Raw genomic sequence first — 20,980 nt, 5'->3', positions numbered from 1 at the left:
ATTTGGTCGCATGTGAACATGATAGACAGAAATCAAAAGGTCTTCAGATGACGTGCCTACTGCTTCGTTTAAACATTGAGCCTTTAGTTTGACCTGTCCTGCACCGTAAAAACAAATTTGTTCAGTTTACTTAATTCAATTGTGCAAACTCATTGCCTTAATTTAAGCATAACTTAATTGCATCAAGTTCTTCTTACTTAATCCACTTAAGTTTGGCGTGGTAATCTTTAATAAAAATCTGAAAAGTTACTTCTGGTCTGGAATGGCGCTCCTTCTCTGATGATGTAGGTTTGACGGCTTGGGTTGGGAAACGCTTAACCACTCCCCTCAAACCGCTAGTCTGCTATGAGCAGAGATGGAGAGGAGGAGCGCTAGAGTAAAACCCTGCCCTCTGTTCAATATTCTGTTTCACTGGGAAATACGTCACAGCACTGGAGAAAAGTCGTTTGCAACTTCCGGTTCACGCAGACTTTAATAAAATTAGTAACAAATATTTTTTTTATATTACGAATGTAAAATAATTATTGTCTCTGTAATACAATAAACCAGAGAGGCCACTGTATATGTGATTTCAATCTCATTGAATTTTTCTTTAAAAATCTCATGAATACATTTCTTTAATACTTTTTTGGTATACAAGTATTCACTCACACCCTTTGACATTCAACCTTCCCCACAGACTTTATATAACAATTGCAAATTTGTCCAAATATTCAGGCATTAAAAGTCATTAAGCAACTCATTTGAACTCTCATACAATTACAATTTCATTTATTAAGATGTGTTGATTTAAGAACAGCAACAAACTAAATTTAAAATTCATCTTATTTTATTTTATTTTATTTTTATTTATTTATTTATTTAACAGGGACCATACAGTCAAACATAGTTACAATACAAAGCCTGTAACTGATGCACAGCATAGAGTTTATAGCTAATGCTAATTTTCAACTCCTGTCCCTGGTTGGGTATTTCTAAGTACATTATAAAACAGATACATACAAATAGAAAGCATTCACATTTCTTCAAACACACACACACACACACACACACACACTCTCTCTCTCTCTCTCTCTCTCTCTCTCTCTCTCTCTCTCTCTCTCTCTCTCTCTCTAATATCTTAATATCACGTGGGCCTGAAACAACTGTTGTCCTCAATTTTTCCATCAGTTTGATATACAGCATACTGGAGAAACTCCCAGGGGGGAGACACTGCTTTGTGTATTGAACATCTAAAACAAAAAAAGCTTTGAAACAAAAATCAACCGCCTCCAACAAAGACTCGATCTCGATGGCGTGGCCTGGAACGGCAAAGGTCTGACATGTCCCCCTCGTTTCATCCCTGTCAACTACGGTAGCCGTTATGTACCAAGAAGCTATGACAACATGTCTTCCAATAGTTCTTCATCAAGTTTAACTATACATGTTCTACTGTAATGCTGCCTATATAATGAATTACACAACCAAGCAATGAAAAAAAGCTTGACCGTAACATTGACTTACCTGTCGAGAAGAAAGCAGGCAACTTCAGCGTCCCTTTCAAAGTCTTTCTCTTCAATAGCTCTTTCCACCCTCGGAAAAGCTATCCCGATAGCGAAGTCACCCCAAGTATGAAGATGAACTACCATGCAGTGCAGCCTTTCAGATTTGCCGGGGTAGTGAGTGACACACATTACGACTCTCTCCTTGTCCGTTTCTGCTGGTTTCAGTCACGTGACGCTGGCTCTAAATGAAAATGCGTTGTGGAAACGCGTTGAGGTAGCCTAGTGCTTTTTGTCCCTCTCTGCTATTATAGTTTTTCAAGATGGCAGAACGACATGAAAGCCTCTGTGGACTTACCTTTCCCATGTAAATAAAGATAAGAAATACTTTGCTTACGAGGATAAGTGAGATCATTGGCAGAGGTAATTGTACACCATTGAGGACATGTTTTCAGCCTGTTGACACAAATAAAACGATTTAATGTGCCAATTTACAGAAGATCTCAGACATCACCATAATGAATGAGCTGAAAACAGGGAACGTTTGGAGACAAAGAGGTTTTTCAGCAGCAGTTTAACATGATGACTCTGTACTTTATAAATGCAGATTGGATAAAAACACAGTGATCACAGTTCACACCTGCAGTGAAGCCCCTCCCACAACAATTCACCAATAAATACTGGGAATATTCTCATCATCCTACAAGAGAAGGACAAACTCCAGGAGTAGCAGCTGAAATCTGTGTGACTGTTAAAGATGGAGTTTATTAAAGAGGAGATTGAAGACATGAGTGACCCAGAACCATCCAGAATAAAACATGAAGATACTGAGGAACAAATAGGTTGGTGTCCATTCTTGATTCTTCATTGTTGACTGCTTTGGTAGATGTGAAGTAAGCAGTATATGGATGATAAATGAGAGTAATACATCTAAATGATCATAACCTTGTGTATAGCAGTTGTCAAACTTATTTTTACTATATTACCAAGTAAATGACAAAACAAAAAGTGAAAGATGTGATCTCTGTTGCTTTCTGCTATTAAATCAGGGTTCACTTGAACTGATTCTAACTGTATTTCTGTGTATTTTAGACCAGGTGAGAGTGAAAGACCAAAGACAAGAACTGAATGAAGTGGAGGAGGAACATCATAACTTTACAATTCAAAGAACAAAAGCCAAAAAGACGCACTCCTGCACTCAGTGTGGAAAGAGTTTCTCACGGAAAAGAGACCTTAACACACACATGAGAATTCACTCTGGAGAGAAACCGTATACATGCACTCAGTGTGGAAAGAGTTTTTCTCATGCATCAGGTCTCAAGTATCATCTGCACGTTCACTCTGGAGAAAGACCATTTAACTGTGATCAGTGTGGTAAAGATTTTATTTCATCATCAAATCTACAAGATCACTTGATAGTTCATTCAGATGAGAGGCCTTATGTGTGTTCTCTCTGTGGAAAGAGTTTTACACGGCTGGAAGGATTTAAACGACACCAGAAAACACATAATGAAGTGAGAGATCATGTGTGCTTTGACTGTGGGAAGAGCTTTACTACATCTAGTCAACTGAAACAGCACCAAATAATTCATACTGGAGAAAAACCTTACAAGTGCTCATATTGTGACAAGAGTTTCACTCAGTCTGGAAACCTGAAATCACACGAGCGAGTTCATACTGGAGAGAAGCCGTACGACTGTACTCAGTGTGGAAAGAGTTTCACCACATCAAGTAATCTAGTGAATCATATTAGAAAGCATTGTTCTGTGTCACAGTGAGCAAATGTTTTGTTAGATTCACATAAAGTAAATGTGTAGTTAGTTAACAAACTAGTGTTGCTGTAAAATGCCTCAAGATTTGTGTTTTATATGTTAGAGAACAAGAAAGAAAATTATTGAAAATTATTTTGATTGAATGCTTACTCAAAGAAATACCAAAATTAAAAGAGACTGGAAACAAATGTAGAAAAACAACAACAATAAGTTATTTGTTAATATATGACACAATTCCCTGAATTTTATCAGGTTTTTTTTTATTTTATTTTATTTTTTTACTTTTGTTTTAGTTACATAAAGCCTACATAAACAGATGTATATACATTAATGAACATCTGTACAATAACAACAAATAAAATTACCATTTCACTGACAATGTGTAATTTTGTGAATAAAATGTTTCTACAGATCCAATAATTAAAATAAATGAGATTCAGATAAAGCAAACGTATAGTGAAATAAACTTTAATTCTGTGACGTTAGTTTTGTCATTTAGCTGTCAGTGTAAGGCAGTTCTTTGTTTCTAGTAAAACGTCTCTGGTTACTGATGTAACCTATGTCCTCTGAATAGGGAATGAGACGCTGCATAGCTTTAAGACGCAGTTGGAACGCCCTCTGGGTGTGCCGATTGTCTGAAGCCCTTATAGAATCACGTCCAATTCATTGGCTGATGGCGCGGGCGCCGCCCCGACGCTCTTACGTCGTCACATTATACAGGTGCATGCGCCATCTGCTCCTCAGATTTCTCTGCCGAAAAAGAAGCTTGTCGGCAGCGCGAGGAGCTTGGCAGGGAACGCAACGTCTCGTTCCCTATTCAGAGAACATAGGTTACATCAGTAACCAGAGACGTTCTCTTTCATAGGTTCACTCAACGCTGCATAGCTTTAAGACGCAGTGGGAACGAAATACCAAACTCACCAAGCTAAGCGCTGCCGTAACTAGTACAATGACCAGATAACACACAACTGGTTCAAGCAGATAAAATTTGGGAACCTGGAGTCATGTCGAGATCCAAACTGTAAAATCTGACAAAAGTGTGTGGAGAGGACCAGCCTGCCGCCACACAAATGTCTTCCAGGTGGGCCCCTCTAAAAAGTGCTTGAGAGGAAGCCACACTTCTGGTGGAATGTGCCCTGATGCTAAGAGGTCAAGGCAGACTGCGCACCTCATATGCCAGTGAAATAGCCTCTGTAACCCAGTGGGAAAAGCCCGCGGCAGCCAGCACCAAAACATACCAAGAGCTGGTTAGATTTTCTCCAACCGCCAGAGCGATCCACATAGAAATTCAATGCTCGGACAGGACAGAGCAAATTAAGTTTCCTGTCCTCCTCAGAAACAAAAGGAGGAGGATGGAAAGAGTGAATGTTAATAACCTGAGAGCGAAATGCTGTGGACAATACTTTGGGCACATATCCTGGTCTCGGTCTCAAAGTCACCCTGACCAGACCAGGAGCGAAGTCCATACATGACTCGCTGACAGAAAGAGCTTGCAAATCCCCCACCTGCTTCAACAAAGTCAAAGCTAACAAAAGAGTAACCTTGAGAGTCAGAATCCGCTCCGGAGCTGACTCCAAGGGCTCAAAGGGAGCCTCCGTTAAGCCCTCCAGGACAACCGACAGGTCCCAAGAGGGAATTCCAGGGGAGCGTGCTGGTTTCAGGCGCCTAACCCCACGCATAAAAGCTGAGACTAACCTCAGTTTACCCAGGGGGATCTCATCCGACTCTCTATGAGCGGCAATAGCAGCAACGTATACTCTCAGAGTGGTAGTGGCCGCTCCAGAAGCAAACTTCTCCTGTAGGAATTCCAGCACTGAACCCACTGGGCAGCTGACTGGATCCCTAGCATGTGCTGAACACCATGACTCAAAAACCTTCCACTTAGAGGAATACAGCCTTCTCGTGGAAAGGGCTCTTGCACTCACAATGGTCTCCTGGTCGTCAGCGGGAAGACCAAAGCTCAAAGCTAGCGGCCTCTGATGGGCCATACGCATAGCTTCCAAATTTCGGGGCGAGGATGCCATATCCTGCCCTGAAGCTGGGATAGTAGATCCCTGATCGGAATCTCCCAGGGGGTGAATTCCAGAAGAGGAACCAGCTCCGAGAAACACGGCTGGGACGACCAGAATGGGGCTATAAGTAGGAGACGGGCTTTATATTGGACACTACCGCCATATTGTCCGTTCTGACAATGACATGGTGTCCTTTGAGAAAAGGGAGAAAGTGGTGCAGAGCCAGAAAGATGGCTCTCAGCTCCAAGCTGTTTATGTGCCAAGAGAGGGTCTCGCCAGTCCAGATCCCACATGCTGGTCTGCCTTCGAAAACCGCTCCCCAGCCGGTCAGAGAGGCATCCGTCGTAATCATCTGGCGACGGAATACCGCACCCATGCTGACCCCTTTCCGAAGGAAGAGGGGGTCTCACCAAATTGACAGGGCACGGAAGCAACTGCGTGACACCTTCAACAGGCGAAGGGCTGGACCCGTGGGCCAAGCCCCTGAGAGCTTCATCCACCACAGAAAAGGTCTCATGTGGAGCAGACCTAGGGGTAGCACAGGGGAGGCTGCGGCCATGAGGCCCAGAAGCCTAGGGCAAGTGCCCACAGAAACATGATGACCTAGCGTGGAGCGGGCCAAACATGTCACCAAATTGGAAATCCGTGCAGGAGCCAAGCGGGCCTGCATAAGAACGGAATCCATGTGTACCCCCAAGAAAGCTGTGTGTATAGCTGGGGTAAGAACGCTCTTCTCCGTATTTAACCTCAAATCGAGAGACTGAATTTGACGAAGGACAATGTCCCTGTGGTGAGTCACTAACTCCCTGGAGTGGGCAAAAAGGAGCCAATCGTCCAGGTAATTGAGAATACGGATGCCCTGGAGCTGCAATGGGGCCAGAGCAGCATCCATACACTTCATGAATGTCCTCGGTGCTAGAGCGAGGCCAAAGGGGAGGACCCTGTACTGGTACGCTCTTTCTCCAAAGGCGAACCTGAGGAACCTCCTGTGTCGCCGTACGACCTGGATGTGAAAATAGGCATCTTTGAGGTCTACTGTCACGAACCAATCTCCCAACCGAATTTGAGATATGATAGCTTTCAGTGTCAACATCTTGAATTTCCCTTTGTAAAGGGAGAAATTTAGTTGGCGGAGGTCTAGTATGGGTCGCAGGCTGCCGCCCTTGTTCGGGACTAGGAAATCAAGACCCCGTTGAAGCAGGGGGGGTTGCGACAAAACTGAAGCGTGTAGCCGAGTCGAACTGTGCGAAGGCTCCAAGGCGATACCCCTGATAGGCGCTCACATTCTTGAAAGAAATGTGATAGAGGAAGAGGGGTGTTGCAACCAGGCGTGGTTGACCGTGGAGGAGAGCACCTGGCGTCCTGACACGTGATGGGAGGTACCACTGCCTGGATCAGAGTGACTGGGTCTGCCTGCTCCTGAGGAAAATGCAATGTGCCTCCAAGGATGCGATCGGCAGGTATAAAGTGCATCGGGGGTGAGGGGAGAGAGCAAAATGCGTCTCCTTCCTCCCGCGCAGAAAAGGGGAAAAGGGTAAAATAGGGACTGCACTTCGAAACACGTTGGGTGGCGAAAGTGACAGGGTAGGAAAAGGAGAGCTGGTTAGAGGAGGGCAGAAACGGTCTGTCCCAACCTCGTAGATCGAGAGGAGCTCTCCTTTTTCTGACCAGAGGGTCAGGAACGGCTCGAGGAAGCTGGAGCGGCCGGTTTGTTGGACCGCTTCAGCTGAAGACGCCTGTGAGGTTGCTGGCGGATAAACGGGCGACCGCGGGCTCCCCAAACCGTGGTTGGTGTGGGATGAGCCGGGTCACTCCTCCTAGTAGGGAACTCCGCTCTATGAGAGGGGCGTTCTCTGGTTTGAGAAGGGAAGGGGTTGGAAGATTCCCTAACCCTCCTAGGCATAAATTGCTTAAACGCAGCCAACTGAGACTTAGCAGCTCGGAATTTCTCAACCACCGTGTTGACCGCCTCCCCAAACAGACCAGACTGTGAAATAGGGGCATCTAGGAGAAAAACTTTCTCTTTGTCGCGGATCTCTGTGAGATTAAGCCATAGATGGCGCTCAGCGGCAACTGCATCCGCCATAGAACGGCCTACAGCGCGTGTGGTGTACTTGGTGGCTCTTAGGGCCAGATCCGTGGCTTTACGAAGCTCTTTGACAGCTTCAGGAGTCACTCCATTTCCCTCGTCCATTTCCTTCAGGACGTCCGCCTGGTAGGCCTGAAGAATGGCCATAGTGTGTAGGGCCATGCCTGCCTGACCAGCTGCCATGTAGGATTTCCCGATAAGTAGTCCTACACGCTTTAGAAGGCAGGAGGGAACGCGACTTCCATGACGGCGCAGGCGACGGAGCGAGGTGATTAGCTAACGTGTCCTCGACTGCTGGAATGGCGGAATAACCCTGCTCCACAGAACCCACGAGGTTGGTGAAGTCAGCGGCTGCCTCATTTGTCAGACAAGCAGAGAAAGGCTGCTTCCAGGATCTGGAAATCTTGTGATGCAGATCACTGAAAAAGGACAGCTTTCTTCGCTCTGGCCTAGAATTAGGGCCACTAAGAAATCTCTCGTCGAGTTTAGACGACTGTGACTCGCGGGACTCTCGATAGCGTGCTTCTCCGTAGCGTGCGAAAGCACATCCATAAGCTCTGTGTAAGCCGCAGTAGGCCGCGTTTCCTGGCCGCTAGGCGGGATAACGTTGTCGGTTAAAGCAGGCCTGAAATCCTCTGAGTCGGAAGCTGCAGTATAAATTAAAGCTTCCAGCCTGCTCGCTGGCTTTTGCATAAATAATCATGCGCAAACTTGACTGGCATGCCACGTGCGTGCTCGGGAGAGAAAGGGCGAGGCCCGTCTGCTCATACTCCACATCCTCGAACTCTACATCCGAACCCCAGGTTCGAACCCTCTCGGGAGCGCGACAGGGGGGAAACAAATGACTCCTTCTCAAAAATCGCGAGCCTAGAGCGGAGGGTTTTGAGAAGCAGATTGTCACAGAATTTATATTTAGACGATCCTAAAACAGCCTCACGCGCATGCGAAAAACCCAAACACTTAACGCACTTACTGTGAGGGTCGTCGCTCGCAATGAAGTGAGCACATGGCGGAGAGCAACGACGATATTCCATTGCACTTCACCGTAAGGAGAACAGAGTTCCACTTATTCCAGTCGTTGAAGTGCAGAAGACGACGAAGCAGTTGTAATCCGAATTTTCGGGCTCAGAAAAACCGAAAGCGAAGGGCATGAAATGGCCGCTTCATGAAGGCAGAGAAATCTGAGGAGCAGATGGCGCGCGTGCCTGTATAATGTGACGTCCTGTGGCCTGTTGCACAAAGCCAGCTTCAGTTGCTAACAGGTAAAGTTCGAGATTAGTTTGAGCAAACTGGCTTTTTGGATTTTTTTCTGAAATTAGCAGAAAACACTCGCATCGCGCCTAGAGCTGCATTGCGCTGGGAGTATGATAGGGCACATAGTCTTAGAGTTGAACCTTGGCTAACGGGGGCTCAGGTCAGGAAGCAGACAGACCGGCTAAACCGACCATCGTCTGCTAGCTGTCTCACGTCACTGAGGTCTGATAAATGCCACCTAGATATCAAAGCTGATTTCACCTAGATATCATCACATAGAGACTGTGTCTGTTCCCTGAATAAGGACATACAAAAAATTTCCAAACCCATTTAAGGCTAAAAGTTTAATTGATGTTAATTGATCTGATAAAAAAACAGATATAATTCAGATGAACAAATTATAAAGTTTGGGTTGCAGAATATTCAGTCCCCTTCTTCAAAAGCACTTATTGTAAATGATACGATTAGAGATCAACCTAGATGTGCTGTGTTTGACAGAAACCTGACTAAAACCAAACAATTACATTACTTTAAATTAATTTTAGAATGACGGGACAATCATTTATGACACTTTATTCAACAAGAAAAACTCTTTCCTCATGTCATGTGACATTACGCTATTTCAACGTCATTGCACACATGCGGTCCGTTCAGTTTCGGTTTTCAATCCAATCTAGTGATTACATGTCCTCTCGATTGGATTAGAAAAGGAATAAACCACCCCTTTCAATCCAATCAAAATTTCATTCAGATCGAGCTCATTCGGATCGATTAAGGTGTTTATATGAAGGCTTTTCAGTCCGATTGAGACGTCAATCCAATTACTTACTTACTTAGGCCTTTAAATTCCCATAGGAACATAGGCCATCGACGAAGCTCTTCCATCCTCTCCGGTCTTGGGCCCTCCGCTCCAGATGTTGCCACGTCAGCCCTTCTTTCTTCATCTCCTGTTCTGTGGTTCTTCTCCTGGTGGTTCTCGGTCTGCCTCTCTTCCTCCTGCCCTGTGGGTTCCACGTCAGCGCCTGTTTAGTGATTGATTTCTTTCTCCTGAGTGTGTGCCCTATCCACTTCCATTTCCTCCTCCAAATTTGCATTTCTATTGGGTCTTGTTTGGTGAGTTCCCACAGGTTGGCGTTAGAGATTATGTTAGGCCAGTATATTCCTAGGAGGCTTCTGAGGCACCGGTTGGTGAAGGTCTGCAGCTTATTGAGTATGGTGGTGCTAATTCTCCAGGTTTCTGAGCAATAAAGTAGAGTGGTCTTTACGTTTGAGTTGAAGATTTGCAGTTTGGTCTTGAGTGACAAGTTTTTTGCCTTCCAAATATTTTGAATATTGAATGTTGTCCTTCCTTTTCCGATCCTGGCTTGGACATCATCCTCCGTGCTACCTTCCCTTGAAATGATGCTACCAAGGTATGTGAAGCTGTTTACATCCTCTAGTGCATTTTGATCCATTGTTATGGGTGTGTTGTTCTTGCTGTTGATAAGCAATACTTTAGTTTTTGATGAGTTTATTTTGAGACAGAGCAGAGCAGAGCAACTGTTTCCTCCAGTTTTCCAGATTTTTCCTGCATCTGTTGGTGTGTGTGAGCCAGTAGTGCCAGATCATCAGCGAAATCGAGATCTTCTAGCTGCTCTGTCAATTTGCATTTAATCTCCAATGGGTTTGGGGCTATTGGGATATCTGCTGTCAGTTGAGGAGGCTGCCTGTTGAGCAGGTCTCTGAAGTGTTCAGTCCATCTCTTCACCTGGTCTTCCTTGGTTGTGAGGAGTACACCCTGTGAGTTTTTAATATGTGCCTGTGTGTGTCTGAATTTGCCTGTGAGCTTTCTTGTAGTTAGGTATAGGTCTTTCAGGTTGTTCTTTCCTGCTGCTTCTTCTGCCTGTTGTGCCAAATCCTCAATACATTTCTTCTTGTCTCTCCTTACACTTCTTTTCACTTCTTTATTTGCTGTTGCATATTTTTTCTGTGCTGCCGCCTTGGTCGCTCTGGTTTTACTTCTGTTTACTACCTCTTTTTTCTTCCTCCTCTCACTCACATTGCTATCTGTATCTCTGGATAGCCAGGGCTTGCTGTCTGTCTTCCTCCTCCCTACTACTTCTTTGCATGTGTCTTTCCACAAGGTTTTCAGACCTTTCCATATCTCTTCCACTTTGCTTGGGGTTTCTATTTCTAGGGATTTGTACCAGTTGTGTAGTGCCACTTTGTAGAGTTCGGATGTACCTATATCCTGAAATTGCTGTGTGTTGAATTTGACCCTTTCTTCCCTGTGCTTCATGCATTTTAACTTCAACTGGATCTTTGCTGTGAGGAGGTGGTGGTCAGATCCTGCGTCTGTTCCTCTTCTGACTCTGACATCCAGCAGAGAGTGTCTAAACTTCTGACTTATGCAGATGTGGTCTATCTGATTTTCTGTGGTGTGGTCAGCAGACACCCAGGTGGCTTTATGGATGTTCTTGTGTTGGAATACTGACCCATCAATGACCAAGTTGTTGTCTGCACAAGCTGCTGCGAACCTCTCTCCATTCTCATTCATGGTACCTAGTCCTTCTCTTCCCATTACTGTCTCAAAGCCGTTGTTGTTGCCCCCTATCTTTGCATTCATGTCTCCCATCAAGATCATGACGTCCTTCCTTTTCCTGGCCTGTAGAATAGTGTATAGTTGGTTGTAGAATTGGTCCTTTGTTTCATCATCCGTGTCGTTGGTGGGGGCGTAACATTGTACCACTTGGAGGTTTATTTTCTTGTGGGTGGTTTGAAATTTGGTAGTGATGATCCGTGAGTTGATGGGTTCCCAGATGAGAAGGGCCCTTTGTGCTTCCTTGGACAGCATGAACGCTACTCCCTCTGTGTGTGGTGCAGAGTCATCGGGATGTCCTGAGTAGAGTATGGTCTCTCCACTCGCCAGCTTGACCTGCCCTGACTGGAGCCACCTGGTTTCTCGCCCAACCCCCACCTTTGGGGGAATGTTTTGGAGTTGGCTTGTTAGTCCTCTTCCCTCCCCTATTGTCTTCCAGGTAATAGATTACAGCCTCCTACCACGTGAGGCCAGACATGCTTTGGGTCGTGTACAAGCTGTCTTGGCACATCAAGCCCAACCAACTCTTGCTGCTGTGTATTGAAAGCTTCACTAGGCAAGCTAACCCTACCAGCAGTGCGAGACAGGTCAATCTGATTACTAACAGATTATTTGGTCGCATGTGAACATGATAGACAGAAATCAAAAGGTCTTTAGATGACGTGCCTACTGCTTCATTTAAACATTGAGCGTTTAGTTTGACCTGTCCTGCACCGTAAAAACAAATTTGTTCAGTTTACTTATTGTGCAAACTCATTGCCTTAATTTAAGCATAACTTAATTGCATCAAGTTCTTCTTACTTAATCCACTTAAGTTTTGTCAACTTAATTCTTTCTATGATCTGAGGTAGTGTACTCCCAGAGTGCATTGCGGCATGAATAAATTAATTGCTTTGTTTTACTATTTTTGGCTTTATTTTACCATTACAATTTTATTGACTATTGTTATTGGGGTTATAATGACAAGAGACAGTAAAATTGTAATGGTCTAATTAATTAAATTAATAAAAATGAAAAAAACAAACAAACGTTGCATTGGGTTAGTCACTCAATTAATTTACTTGTGCTTCGTTCCCACCCTTCTAAGTTATTTTGCATTGATAAGGAGTTATCACAAACTAAGACTGTTTAGTTGTGCTAACTTACAATTAATATATAGGCTAGTAATGTAAGGTGTCACCGATGTAACGGTTATAACTTGAAGTGGCGATGATGTCCTAAAATGTATGGAGGGAGTCTTAAAAAAGGTCTTAAAATGTATTAAATTTAACTCTGTGATTCCTGTATATATTATAATCTTGTACAGCAGTTGTCATTCAAATTTTGACTATTAACAAGAGGATTACGAAATTTACCTTTAGTACATCAAAGACCTGATATTTGATAGACAGATCTCACTTGTTTTCTGATATTAAATCAGGGTTCATTTCAGTATGCACATTTATCCTCCTTGAACTCATTCTAACAATTTAATGTTTTAATATGTTTATGTCAGACCAGATGGAGGGAAAAGAGCAAAGGCATGGTCTAAAGTTAAAGGTAATGATGCTGTAGTTTGTTTCAGCCTGTTGACACCAATAAAATTAGCTTAATGTGCCAATTTACAGAAGATCTCAGACATCACCATAATGAATGAGCTGAAAACAGGGAACTCTTGGAGACAAAGAGGTTTTTCAGCAGCAGTTTAACATGATGGCCCTGTACTTTTTAAATGCAGATTGGATAAAAACACAGTGATCACAGTTCACACTTGCAGTGAAGCCCCTCCCACAACAATTCACCAATAAATACTGGGAATATTCCCATCATCCTACAAGAGAAGGACAAACTCCAGGAGTAGCAGCTGAAATCTGTGTGACTGTTAAAGATGGAGTTTATTAAAGAGGAGATTGAAGACATGAGTGATCCAGAACCATCCAGAATAAAACATGAAGATACTGAGGAACAAATAGGTTGGTGTCCATTCTTGATTCTTCATTGTTGACTGCTTTGCTAGATGTGAATTAATAAGCAGTATATGGATGATTAATGATTGAGAAATGCATCTGAATGATCATCAGTGTTGGTCAAGTTACTTGGAAAAAGTAATTAGTTACTGATTACTGATTACTTCTCCAAGAAAGTAATCCAGTTACTTTACTGATTACTTATTTTCAAAAGTAATTAGTTACTTTACTAGTTACTTTACTAGTTACTTTTCAAAAACATGATGCACGAAATGAATACGCTATAAAGCAATAGACCTTTCTGCTTCTATTCTTTCTGCATATTCCATCATCTAAAATTGAATCAAATGAAACATTCTTTTTTAAAATTTGTTTTATTAGTTTTGGTATTTTAACTTTATGCACATTGCATCAATGATTCACTCATTAAGATGGTCGCCTGCCGCCTCCTACTGGCGGTTTATAAATATTTCTATGCATAAATAATATTTCTTATTTGTATATTCAAAAAATATTTTAAATAATCTCATTACATTATTAAATGCTTTGATTGGTAACAGCCCTTTAGCATCTTATTATTCTATTGTAATTTATTGATCAAATTTAAGAATTTTAAATGAAAGATGAGGCAAACGATTAGGGAAAAATGCCCTTTATAAAGGTTAAAATATCATAAATATATACATTTATATATGTTAAAGCTGACTGAACTGATGAGAATACTGATTCAGAATAAATTATATTTACAACACACACATAAAAAAAAATCACATTTTTTTCCTGTTCTAACAAATGTTTTTACTCGGACAAGTGAATGACCGACCGAAGGACAAATGAAAAGGCTTAAATGTTGAGCCCTGGTATATATTTTTTATTATTATTCATTTATTTACCCATAAACCTGTCTTTAGGAAGCCATAAGTTACAGTGGCAAGAATAACTTTGTGAAACCTTTGGGGGTGGTGGACAGAGAGGAGTATGCCTTAATCTAGTTGATCATGCATTTCTTTTCTTTTATTCCACAGCTGATGTGTGCAGTTTTTTATTGCTTGCATTAAAATAATTTTCTCTTGTTTTGTTTTTTAATTGCAGTCTTTTTCTTCTGCCATTCATGCTTATCAGCTCCATGCAATCTTAAACTTTTCTTGGTTCAGCTGCACACAGTCTGAAAAGGTTTTTTGGCAGTTTGCTAAAATAAAAGACCCATTCTAAGAGCTGTTGACTTTTCTACCTTGGGAAAGAACGTTAAACGAACAACTTGAAAAGGCATGACAAATCATGACATAAGACTGACATCACTCACAACGTACCAATGCATTATCCCTCATGAACAAATATAACGTCTGATGTTTGCACGTGCATACAGTTTACCATTACGACATCGTTCATGAATAAACATGACGTCTGAACACGGACAAACGGTGCGTGTTGACGCCTCAAAATTAACGCGTTTCGTTTAAAGACTTTTGAACGCGATCGCTTGCCATAGTGTTTACCACTGACTTCGCGGCGCTCATGTCATTGTCACTCACGAGTCACGGCTCACGTCGCGAGACAGTCTCGCAGTATAACGCAGTAACGCAGCCTGCTTACGGGGAAGTAACAGTAATCTAATTACTGTTTTTGCAATTGTAATCCCTTACTTTACTCGTTACTTGAAAAAAGTAATATTATTACAGTAACGCGTTACTTTGTAACGCGTTACACCCAACACTGATGATCATAACCTTTTATATAGCAGTTGTCAAACATATTTTTACTATATTAACAAGTGAATGACAAAACAAAACTTTGACACATAAAAGATCTGAAACCTGATCTCTGTTGCTTTCTGCTATTAAATCAGGATTCACTTGAATTGATTCTAACTGTATTTCTGTGTATTTTAGACCAGGTGAGAGTGAAAGAGCAAAGACAAGAACTGGATGAAGTGAAGGAGGAACATCGTAACTTTAAAATTCAAAGAAAAAAATCCAAAAAGACGCACACCTGCACTCAGTGTGGAAAGAGTTTCATGTGGAAAGGAGACCTTAACACACACATGAGAATTCACACTGGAGAGAAACCATATCCATGCACTCAGTGTGGAAAGAGTTTCATATCTTCATACCTACTCAAGTGTCATCTGCGTGTTCACTCTGGAGAAAAAACATTTAACTGTGATCAGTGTGGTAAAGATTTTATTTCATTATCAAATCTAAAAACACACCTGAAACTTCATTCAGGTGAGAGGCCTTATGTGTGTTCTCTCTGTGGAAAGAGTTTTTCAAGGCTGGACAGTTTTAAACTGCACAAGAAAACACACAATGAAGTGAGAGATCATGTGTGTTTGGACTGTGGGAAGAGTTTTACCACAGCGGGCAATTTGAATGTGCACCAAAGAATTCATACTGGAGAAAAACCTTACAAGTGCTCATATTGTGACAAGAGTTTCACTCAGTCTGGAAACCTGAAATTACACGAGCGAGTTCATACTAGTGAAAACCCGCACGACTGTACTCAGTGTGAGAAGAGTTTTAAACATAAAAGAAGCCTTCTGACTCACATGAAGATATGTTGTAAGAAGTCGTCAGAATGAGCAACAATTCATTTTCATGTCAAATTCATTCAAGTTAATGGTGTGAGATGAACAAAATATGGAGTTGGTTCCAAAAGCACAGTATCATCTAGTTCTACCAGAAAGATTCGGAAGGCGAGATTATATCACAATGACATTTATTAATTAATAGACCACAAAATGAAAACCCCCAGGGAGGTGAGGACAGGGACCATATTGATGGTGGTGGAGAGGATGGCGGTGAATGTTTGTGTCATCATCTGCGAACTCAAACGTGTAATTAATGATTTTTTTATTCTAGGGCAGTGCGATCAGACTATATATATTGGATGGACAATATAAAAAGTCTATCGATTCATATTATGCTCTATCGGTTATATCGTGGTGTCGCAAAAAAAAAACTTTTTCATCATTTAGAGGACTGCAATCTTACACGCCGTCATGGTGATGCGAGTGAAGGGGTGACAGAACCGGATGAGTCCGAGCAGGACCAGCCAGAACAAACCGAGGAGCTCGTCCTAAACGAGGGGCTACCTCTGTAGCATGAACATGGTTTGGTTAAATTTCTATGTTTGGTTGACTATTATATTTTGTTATTACATGGCTTGGTTGAATTCTAATGTAGAATGCGGTGTGTTATTTCTTGATAACAGAGCGCTGCTAAGGATAACACACCGTTGCCATGCAAAACAGAGCATTGCTATGGACGCAGGATTCTAACCGTAGAGAGGGAACGGACTATTTTCTTTAGCGGAAGCAATACAATCGTTTTTAAATCAATAAACTCCTTTTTAAATCAATATTTTGTGTCAAATTATTGATTTATTTAGTCGGTAATCATGTAATAAGCAGTATAATGTAGAGCGAGGCGGTTGTTATAGCGAATACAACCCCTTCAGGCTGATTCAAGCTCCGCTTCGGGTCGGGGTCGTATTCGCTATAACAACCACCTCGCTCTACATTATGCGATGTCAAGTTAGCAATGCTAGAACGTGTGCGCGTGAGGCATCGGCACGATCACAGCAATTTTTGTCCTTCTGAGGAGCCCGTTACTCCGTAATTTATGAATGAACAAGAAGGGTGGCTGACTGCACACTGATCCACTCAAGACTGTAAAAATCTACAAAAACATTTTTTATTTTATAAATTGCATCGTGCAAAGTGCATGTGAGTTAAAAACAAATAGACACCAGCAAGCAAACGTTTCAGCACATTGCTATCTTCAGTGCTCACTTAGCAAACAACATTCACCTTTTTTTAAGCAGGTCAGCAATTAAGGACAATCAGCTGAATACAATTATCTCAGATAAACCTCAATTATCACAAGTAGAATTCCAAGCAAGTTCCATCTTGCACACATATAGCAGAATGTTTCAGATATACAGCTTCAAATGATGATACAGCATTACAGACACAGGGAAAAAATAGTAATAATAATTATTATTTTACAAAAAACAAGAAAATTCAAGTTCTTCATTCATACCCTCAGGAAATAAAGATTTAAGTTCAAAGATCCAAAAAGCCTCCCTTTTCTATTTCTATCTCCACCTCTTCTATGAGGTAGAATCCTCTCGATGCCCAGGAACTTCATGTCAGACAGAGAGTGGTTGGCAGACTTAAAATGACGAGAAATTGAAGATGTATCATCCTGTCTCCTAATGGCACTTGTGTGTTCAATCATTCTTGTGCGTAACGCACGTGTAGTTTTGCCAACATATAGTTGTGAACATGGACAAATGATAATGTAAATAACATATGTACTCTTACAAGTAATCAATTGTCTAATCTTATAAGTTTTTTAGTGTACGAGGATGTGTGAATGATTTACATTTAACATACTTAGTACAGGAAGAACAATTGTGACATGGAAAATTGCCCTGGGCATCGTCAAGAGTAGTTGGAGAAGAGATGTAGGTGTCAGCATGAACAAGCTTGTCCCTCAAATTAGAGCTCCTGGAAGAGACAAAAAGTGGTTGATCACTAAATACATTCAATAGCTGGGGATTACTTTGATCACATATGTGCCAATGATTCTTGATAATGGTTTTAATATCATTACTCAGTGGAATATATGTGGATTTAAAAATGCATGAACAATTATTGTTTCTTTTTTTCATAGTCAAATTTCTCTCCTCATGTTTTTGTAAGATAGAAACCTTCTCCAGTGCAGTATCAAGCCACTTGTTAGGATAGCCCCGTGATTTAAAGTCCATGTACAAGCTAGTACAAGGACCTGCAGTACAAGGACTTTTTTTCCTGTTTGGAGCGCTACATTTTTTCTAACTCCGTAATTTATGATCATACGGATAGAAGAAATTATTAAAAACTGTAAAGCTTTTGTAAAATACAGAAAATAAGCACAATGCCCTTTTCTGCCATCTCGGTTTCCTTTTTGTGAACTTTGGACCATGTCACATGAACCGAAGCTCAGCAAAATGTTTCCTTTCGTTTTGTTAATCTGTAATTATTTAAGGGAAATAGCCTATATTTCGCGTATAATAGTTTTATATATTTAGTTTTATTCTATTTTCTCAGTTCACAGAAGTGTGTGATTTGATGTTGTGTGAATCCATGTTCTACACCCGTGGTCACCAACCTTTTCAAGCCTAAGATCACATCCAAAGTCCAAATGTAAACCAAGATCTACCACTTGCAAAAAATTATGAAAAAACAAGGCCACAATGTAAGTTCTACTTTGACATTCTTTGTTGCCTGTTAGTCACTAGCAAAATATTTATTTAACTATACAACTATACAAACTGTCAACTTTAATTCAACATTCTCAACAGTAATATAACATTAAGTATTTCCACAGGCTTATTACTCATATATAAACACAATAATCAGTCAATTACAGGCCTAAGCCAATAATGTACTGTTTCACTTTCCCTTTTAAAACATATTTCAAACACTTCAAAATGGAAATACTCAGGTTAGTGCAACTAGCATACAAAATATTATGACAACAGTCATCCTTCAATTCTTCAAAAATATTTTCACACAAATTACAGACCTACATTCATTACCTCAATAATCAATCAATTACAGGCCTAAAACAATCATGTACAGCACTGATTCTCTTTCCCTTTTTCAACAACACAAAACACTTTTAACAATATAGTCAAGTCAAGTCAAGTCATCTTCATTTACATAGTGCTTTTAACAATGTAGATTCTTTCTTTCGAAAAATATCTAAACTCTTTGTTCAATTTTTTGAGAGAGATGCTAATGGGCATGTCCGGTTCAATTCATTATGCTAAGCTATGCTAAAAGTGGGACCCCCAGACCTGGAGATCGGCTGAATGGATTCGAAAAAGGTAAAATTCAACTGTTTAACTCTGGGGGAGTTGTAAAATGAGCCTATTTCCAAAAAAAGTGGAGTATCCCTTTAAAGGCATTGACAGCGCTGATCATGTGGGCCACGTCTTTGTCTTTTCCCTGAAGCTCATAGTTCAGCTCGTTCAATTTTGCTGTTACGTCCGTGAGGAAACCCAAGTCTAGCAGCCATGCATCATCAGACAGTTCCTCATGCTGCTCATTTCGTGACTCCAGAAATGATTTGATTTCAGGCAGCTAGTCCACAAATCGCTGCAGTACTTTCCCACGACTCAACCACTTTATGGAAGAGTGGAGAATCAAGTCACCGTTTGAGGAATGAAGCTCATCTAATAAAGATTTAAACAAGCAGTGCTGAAGTCGAATTTACAATTTTAACGACAAGTGTCATGACATGAGACAAGTCCACTACTTTACTAGCCAGTGCTTACTGATGGATCACACAGTGATAGTTTAAAAACCTGGGGAAATCGGGATTGCCACGGCATTGCCGGTGCCCCGTCTGTGGTGATCGCAACCAGCTTATGAATAGGGATGCTGTTATCATGCACATAACGTTTAAACTTGTTGTAAATGTCCTCACCTCTTGTCCTCCCTTGTAATGGTAATAGAGTGAGAAAAGCCTTCTTAGTAGTTGAATCTTTAAAAGCCATGCGAACAAATACCATTAGCTGTGCAGTGTCTGTCACATCCAGGGATTCGTCAAATTGCAGAGAATAACACTCACAAAGCGATAAATCCTTGAGAACTTGTCGATTTACGTCCTCCAATAACAACTCTACCCTTCTTGCCACAGTGGCTGGGCCAAGTGGCACACTTCCGAATAGCATTTGTTATGTCCTCTTTGTTTTTAAAATCTTTAAATAAGGTATGCAGCAACGACCATTGGCTCCTTGTAGCTCTCAATCGGTGAACGGTTTCTTATGTTTAGCCAACAGGTGGCTGACATGGAAGGATGCCTCTGGTGCAGCCTTACTTTTAGCTGTCGGTTTGGTAAAAAGTGACTGCTGTGCTTTCAAAACAGACTTCAGCTCGTCAACTGTCTTTGAACGAAGAGTGCTCTTGTATGTATCTTTGAAATTGGGGTGGATGGTGTTATGGTGCCTCTCCACGTTACCCCTTTTTGCTAGCGCAACAGCCTGGTGACAAATCAGGCAAATTGTTTTGTCCTTAACTATAGAAAATCATGTTCCCATTCTACATGAAAATTATAAGTTTTTTGCTTTTTCCGTTGTGCCGGTTGTGCCTTAGCCATCGTTTCGTTAGCTTGCTTGCATTTCGTTAGCTTGAAGTGAGCGTAGTAGTATGAAGTGGCTGAGCTGTAAAACTTTTTTTTACTCGACGCGTCCGCATGAGCGCGAATGTAATAAAAAACTTATATCCGTCTGCTCGGGCAGATTCGGCTCAAAGTTGTGCATCTTCGGATGCGGAGGCGCGTGTGCGGCAAAAATGACGTCATTGTAACAGCGCGCGCACCTCCGCATCCGAAGATGCACGACTTTGAGCCGAATCTGCCCGAGCAGACGGATATTAGTACATCTCATCACACCAGCACACAGTTTGCGCATCTAAATCAGTTGTGTCATAACCCCCCCTCTACGGAGCGGCTACCAGACGCTCCAAGACACAACTACAAAACAAAACAAGAGTCCAGAAGGGAGGTGGAAAGGTGGAGGATCAGGGGGAGGGATGGGGGGCCAGGTCCATGAAGGGGAACAGGAACAGGGGTTGACGGCTTAGCTGGCGGCCAGGACGAAATAGACAGTCCATCCCATGGGGCGACCAAAGTAATCACAGTAATAGATAGACATTCACAGTTAAATGCAGTAATTCTACAGTTGCTTACCGCTAAATTACAGTAATACAGTTTTTATTAACGGGCTTTAGTTACCCTTTAAAAGTATTTTTCAAGTATAAAAAATAACATTTGAACATAGTAGTAGGCCTACTGCAAG

General features: G+C 41.7%; 1 protein-coding gene across 2 annotated transcripts in view; it reads right to left on the bottom strand.

Moving 5' to 3' along the window:
* The window catches only part of LOC307167486 (uncharacterized protein), a 565,869-nt gene that overhangs the window by 433,174 nt on the left and 111,715 nt on the right, over positions 1-20,980 (bottom strand). The window lies entirely within an intron of this gene.

This window comes from Squalius cephalus, assembly GCF_949319135.1.
Source record: "Squalius cephalus genome assembly, chromosome: 11".
Classification (NCBI taxonomy): domain Eukaryota; kingdom Metazoa; phylum Chordata; class Actinopteri; order Cypriniformes; family Leuciscidae; genus Squalius; species Squalius cephalus.
This window is presented reverse-complemented; position numbering and strand designations above follow the sequence as displayed.